The sequence below is a fragment of the Danio rerio genome, chromosome 25, assembly GCF_049306965.1.
Source record: "Danio rerio strain Tuebingen ecotype United States chromosome 25, GRCz12tu, whole genome shotgun sequence".
NCBI lineage: Eukaryota > Metazoa > Chordata > Actinopteri > Cypriniformes > Danionidae > Danio > Danio rerio.
In genome coordinates, this window is record NC_133200.1 from 27,004,161 (window position 1) to 27,010,948 (window position 6,788).

A 6,788-nucleotide genomic window follows, 5' to 3' on the forward strand; every position below is an offset into this window, starting at 1 on the left:
TGATCTTCAAAATCCAGTCAATGATTCTTGTATGTTTTGAAATAAGCTTCTACTGACCAAGGCTCCATTTATTTAATCAAAAATACAGAACACATTGTAAAATTGTGAAATGTTATTGCACTGTAAAATAACTGTTTAAAAGTAGTTTATCATTTAATTTAATCATTTACTCCAGTGATTTTAATGATGAATTTTTAGCTACATTACTCCAGTCTTCAGAGTCACATGATCCTTCAGAAATCATTCTAATATTAATTATTATAATAATTATAAAAATAATAATAATTATTATTATTATTATTATAAATTGTAATAGTAATAAAAGCAGTATTGACTGGAATGATTTTTACAATTTTACAGTTTTTACAATTTTAATAAATATTAAACAATTTAAGATTTTAAAAAAATCTAAATGCTAACTTGATGAACAAAATCATTTTCTTTAAAAAAACATGAAAAAAAAAAACTGACCCCAAACATTTGACCGGTAGTCTATATGAATATACAGTGTTGAGTAAGTTACTTTAAAAACGTAATAGATTACAATAGTAAAAAGTAAATAGATTAGTAATGGATTACTTCATGTAAAAAGAAATCAGATTACTATAATTACTTTACTTTGAAATTACTTCTAAAACATATCAAATATATTTATAAAAATACAGAATAAACTGCAGCTCTTTCAGTAATTTAATATTCAATAAAAACATTACAGTGTTGATCACAGCAGCTTGACATATTCAAAACATAAAGAGTTCACCCAAAACTTAAAATTCTCATCTCTTCTACCAAACCTGTTTGTCTTTTTTTTTATTTTATTTTTTAACACAAAAGAAGAAAACTGGATACCTGTAATCATTGACATCCATAGTATGAAAAAGCTGCAGTGTTTGATTGTCCTGATTTTGTCTGAGGTAATTAGTCTACAGAAATATATATTCTATACAAAGCCTGAAGTTGATCCGTCAATTCTTGCCGCGTAACTCGTGGTTTTCAACTGGTTGAACTTGGGAAATGTGAACGCACACGATATGCGATCCCAATGCGATCCAGCGTGCAAAAGATTAGATATGTGAACAGCATAAGCAGCTACACTTCTCTTCATATTCAGAAGACATCTTAACTCCCGATCCTGCACAAAAGTCAATGTCAAAATGTCCTCCTTGGTGATAAGTATTGTCCAAATTTCACAGAAATATTTATGTTTTATGCTCAATGCGGGGAGTGAGGGGATTCTGTCTGACAGCACCTGCAGTGAAGAAGAATTGAAATAATATTCTCAGCAATGCAACCTGAAGGTACATCTACAAAATTACAGTACAAATCAAAATGCTAAACTGTGTGGTGAATATAAATGCATGTAATCTATTACATTTTTAAACAATTTGCAACAATTTTTTACAAACAATTGCAATAAATTGTTAATGATTATCTCAGTTAACTTTAAAATTTGTTTAAATTTTTCTGCAAATCTAAAGTGTTCCAGTTTTGTGAACATTAACCCAAGCACTGGTTACAAGGTCATTATTGTTGCACAGTGTAGTAGCATACATTGACCTGTATCCGGTGGGGACGCTGTCCTGCGGGATGCTAGGCACTTGTGGCAGGAGACTACCTTGTAATAAAAGCAGTACTAGTTCAGCTCATGATTGTTTTATTATATAGAACACAAACATGGTGTCAGAAGTGCACTAAATCCTGAAAATATCCATGAACAGCATTCCAGCACCCGAGGGCATGCGGATGTCCGGGGATATATCAAAGAATTGGGACATATTCAGAGCGGAATACGAGGACCATGAGCTAGCAAAAGGATTAATTGAGAAACCCAGCGAGGTGAGAGCAGCAGCACTACACAGCCTTTTGGGCAACGAATGTCGGCACTTCTACAATAATAATATCGTGTTGACGGAGGAACAAGCTAAAGATCCGAAGGCCATACTCGATGCTCTGGGGGCCTACTTCAAGCCTGCAAAAAAACGTGATCTACGAGAGATACATGTTTGGGTGCTGCAAACAAGAAGTGGATGAGCCTTGTTACGTTTCACGTATGTTTTGTAGTATTTTTTGTTGTTTTCTGCTTGTTCGCTCTTCTCTCTCTCTCTCTCTCTCTCTCTCTCTCTTGTTGTGGTCCTATCCTGTTTCAGGTGTGCTACCATTGGTCGGGTGAGCTGTCATTCACCTTCGTCACTAAATCGGCGCGCCAATAAGGATCGGGTCCGCGCAGTATAAAACCGGTGCTCTTGCGCTGTTCTTGATGTCTTTGGCCTGCCAATCTCCTCACTTGTGCCGGCCGGACTGTTTGTTTGTTTGTTCCGCTTGATTTGTTTGCGAGTGCTGTTTTCTAGTTTTCTCCCTGTTTATCCTGATTTATCAGTTAAACCTGTGCTGCTCTTGTTAATGTATAGTGAGATTTTGAACGATCTTTATGAGAATTGGATTACCTGAGATCCTGTTTTGCTAATGGCTAACAGTGTGTACTTTACGAGAATTCTAGCATTTCGAGCAGCTTAGTAAAATTTTGTATTAGTTAGTTTTTGGAGTTGTTGCCACATGTGTAATTATGTTTGGGAGTTATGAAGTTTAGTTAAGCTACGTGCTGAAGATTACAGTTTTGTTTCTGCATTTTTCTTTGTTCAGTCAGTTTAGTGGGTTGGGGTTTAGTTAGTTCGTTTTGTTATATTTATTTCTTTGTTTTGGCAACATTCCTATTTTTCTTTATTTAATTAAATTATTTAAAATTACATTTATCTTCCATCTTATATTCATTGTTTGACATTATCCATTAATAAATACTTACTTTTTGTTTCCCTTATCAAGCGTATGCGTCTTCTCCTCATTCACCCAGCATCAATAGACTCACTGATTGTTACGTATCATCCCTTTAATTATTTAACATCATAAACACGTAACAAGCCTATTGACAGTTTTCTCACAAAGCTGCGGGAACGAGCATCAACCTGCGACTAAAAAAAGAGCTCAAAGACAAAATGATTCATGATAGACTTGTCTTGGGCATTACTAATGAGAACACCAGGCGGCGCCTATTGCATAACCGTGAGCTGACCTTGTCACAAAGCGTGGAAATATGCCGATTAGCAGAAGTGACGGAGCAACGTGTTGAAACAATTGACAGCTCAATCACTGACAGTGTGAACGTCGCAGTAGCACAGAGAATGAAACGCAAGGACGGTGAAAATAACGAGCAAGCATTCCGTAATGCATTTTGCAAGTATTGTGGGGTAGGTCACACGAAAGGCAAAGACCTGTGGCCCGTGTATAGGAAGACCTGTCGATCATGCGGCGTATTAAATCACTTCGCCAAAGTGTGTAGGGCACGACAGAGAGCCTACAGTTCAGGCAGAGTCAACGTAGTAACGGATGATGCTCGAGACGAGCAAGCGGCATACCCTGAGGGTCGGCTTTTCATTGCAGAGGAATGCGTTGACACTGTAAAGTGTCCAGGTCCAAAATGGTTTGTGAACTTAACAATTAATAAACAAAAGCAGGCCTGTCAGCTAGATACAGGTGCTACTTGTAACGTTATGAGCAGAATAATCAAAGAGAAACTTGACTATAAATGCCCCTTGTAGCCGAGCATGACAAAACTGAGATTATATCCGGGTGCGACAATGCTTTCTCTGGGACAATTCCACACAGAATGCACGGTAAAAGGCACCAAACACAAGTTGATTTTCGAGATAGTAGAAGCCAATCAGGATCCACTACTTTCGGGTGACACATGCCAGCGGCTAGGGCTCATGAAACTCACCATCCCAGAGGAGCTTCACAAAATTGTTGATTGCCCAGATATACCCCTCACAAAGCAACAGCTGATTTGCAGTTAGAAGGAAGTGTTTAATAACCCAGTCTGTGCCGGGTGAGGTTCGATTCGTGCTGGACAACAGTGTGTCGCCAGTGCAATGCGCGCCACGGAACGTACCGATGGCCTTAAAAGCCAGAGTTAAAGAGCAACTTGACAAGCACATGAGGGAGGGACACATAACATCGGTCACCGAACCCACTCCATGGATCAGCAACATGGTAGTTATAGTGAAGCCTGACAAATTGAGAATTTGCATAGATCCAAAACAGCTGAACCAAGAACTGCAGAGATCTCATTACCACATGCTGACATTCGAGGACATTCTGTACAAATTACCTAAAGCACGTCTGTTTACGCTGGTGGACGTTGGGATGCCTTTTTACACTGCAGACTGGACAATAACAGCAGTTTAACGACAACTTCCTGGACGCCATGGGGGCGTATGAGATGGTGCAAACTGCCTTTCGGCGTCTCGGTGGTGCACGAGATCTATCAACGCAAGCAACATAAACTGCTAATGGGACTCCGAGGCATAGAGCCCATTGCGGATGACATTCTGGTTGTTGGCTGCGGTGACTCGGACGCAGAAGCCGAGTCGGATCATGACAAAAATCTCCGCGCACTAATGGAACCCTGCAGAGCCGTGAAGCTCCGACTGAGCGAGAAAAAACTTCAACTCAAACTGAAAGCAGTGCATTTCCACGGGCACATATTATCAGCCGAAGGCTTACGCATTGACCCGGAAAAAACGAAAGCGGTCCTGGCAATGCCGACGGCTCAGGATGTGAAGGCTGTTCAACGGTTCATTGGCTTTGTAACATATCTGGCCAAATTTCTCCCACGGCTCTCAGATCTGTGTGAGCCTCTGCGCAGACTGCTGGACAAAGGCGTGGCGTGGCACTGGTTACCCAAACATGACGAAGCTGTCCAAGAGATAAAATGTATGGTTTCTGACATTGATAAGCCAGTGACAATCCAAAGCGACGCCTTTTGCCTCGCGGGCACTCACTAGTACAGAGCAGAACTATGCCCAAATCACAAAGGAATGCCTGAGCATAGTATTCACATGTCAAAGGTTTCATCACTACCTTTATGGCAGGGAGTCAATCACGGCTGAGACCGACCATAAGCCCCTCACAACAATTTGTAAAAAATCCCTCCTAAGTGCGCCCAAACGTCTCCAAAGCATGATGTTGCAACTACAAAACTATAACCTGAATGTCGTGTACAAGCCCGGCCCTGAGATGTACATAAGTGACACGCTGAGCAGAGCGGCGCTTCACAAACAGGTGTCCAACGAACCCGGACTAGTGTTACAGACGGTGAATGCCACGGACAGCTACGAGGCCGCGTTTACAATTGTAGAAAGCGCTTCACCTCAACGTGACTGACGCCAGCCTTCATAAAATTGTTAAAGAGACAAAATCGGACGGCACATTGCAGGAGCTGGCAAATATAGTGTTAGCTAGCTGGCCGAAGCGCAAAGAGGATGTGCCGCTCTCAGTGCGCGAGTACTGGGCATTGAGAGATGAACTGAAAATTCAGAATGGCATACTGTTCAGAGGTCAGTGCGTTATTATACCTAAAGCACTGAGAGCCGAAATGTTGACTCGCATTCACGCAACTCATATTGGAGGTGAGGCCTGTTACAGACTGGCGAAGGAAACACTGTTCTGGCCGAATATGAGGAGGGACATAAAGGATTATGTGACAAACTACGCTGCATGTAACGAGTATGCACACAGGCAACAAAATGAAAACAATGATGTCTCACGAGATCCCGGTCCGCCCCTGGCAAATTGTGAGTATGGACCTGTATGCGTACAGTGGTAAAGACTTTCTTATCATTGTGGACCACTACTCGGATTACTGGGAAATCGATCAGTTACCAGACTTGACAGCAGACATGGTCATCACGCGTTGCAAAGTTCAATTTGCACGTCACAGGCAGCCGGATCAAGTAATCACTGATAACGGACCGCAATTTGATTGTGAATCTTTCAGATGTTTTGCGAGACAGTGGGAGTTCGCTCGTGTAACATCCTCACCTCAGCACCCACAGTCTATTGGAAAGGCTGAGTCAGCAGTGAAGATCGTAAAATCCATATGTAAGAGAGCAAAACTCGATGGGTCAGACCCATTGCTTGCAATTCTACACTGGCGAAACACACCGACAGAGGGATTAGACAGCAGTCCCGTGCAACAACTCATGTCCTGTAGACTTAGGACTGGACTTCTGATGGCAAACAGTCTGCTTATTCCAAGCGTGGTGAAGGGAGTTTCAGAGAAACTAAGATGGAAACGGAGCATGTCTAAATTCTAGTACGACTTAAGAGCCGAAGACCTCCCAGAGCTTAATGTTGGCGAATACATCAGAATGAAACACCTACCTGGAGACCACACGGGCCAGTGGCGGAGAGGCCAATGTTTAGGAAAGGTGAATCCACGATCTTATGTAGTTGATGTTAAGGGCACATGGTACAGGCGCAACCGCGTGGATTTGCGAAGAGCCGAGCGTTTTGACCTGTTTATTCATTAAGAGGCAGAATCAAAGGAGAACGGCCAGGGCACTACCGGCGGCAGTGAAATAATAATCACAAGAGGGGAGAACACATCAGATATTATAGACTGTGAACCAGAGCAAGCTCAGGACCAAAGACTGATAGTGACCAACAAACTGTCACCACAGGGAGCTACACTCGCAGCGGCCGTCAGTGACGACCACCACAGAGACTTAATCTGTGAGTTCTACTTGGCTATTAGGCTAGCATCAAAGGAGAGTCAAAAAAAACATTTAAAGTTTTTCGTTAGTTGGTGTTTGATAACCTACTGTTTCTGTCAAGTTTTAGTGTTTGTGGCTCTCTGTGAAGTTAAGCGACTCTCTAAAGTGTAACATAACTGGTAACATATATTGTAACATGCATTCTGGAGATAAACATTCCATTTACCATTCCATGAAAAC

At 41.6% G+C, this 6,788-nt stretch overlaps 1 long non-coding RNA gene across 1 annotated transcript; it reads left to right on the forward strand.

The window, feature by feature from the left end:
* Positions 1-897: 897 nt before the first annotated feature.
* Positions 898-2,815, forward strand: LOC141380976 (uncharacterized). Its single transcript, XR_012400430.1, has 2 exons — positions 898-1,298; positions 1,719-2,815. It is a non-coding gene; the product is annotated as an uncharacterized lncRNA (long non-coding RNA).
* Positions 2,816-6,788: the final 3,973 nt, after the last annotated feature.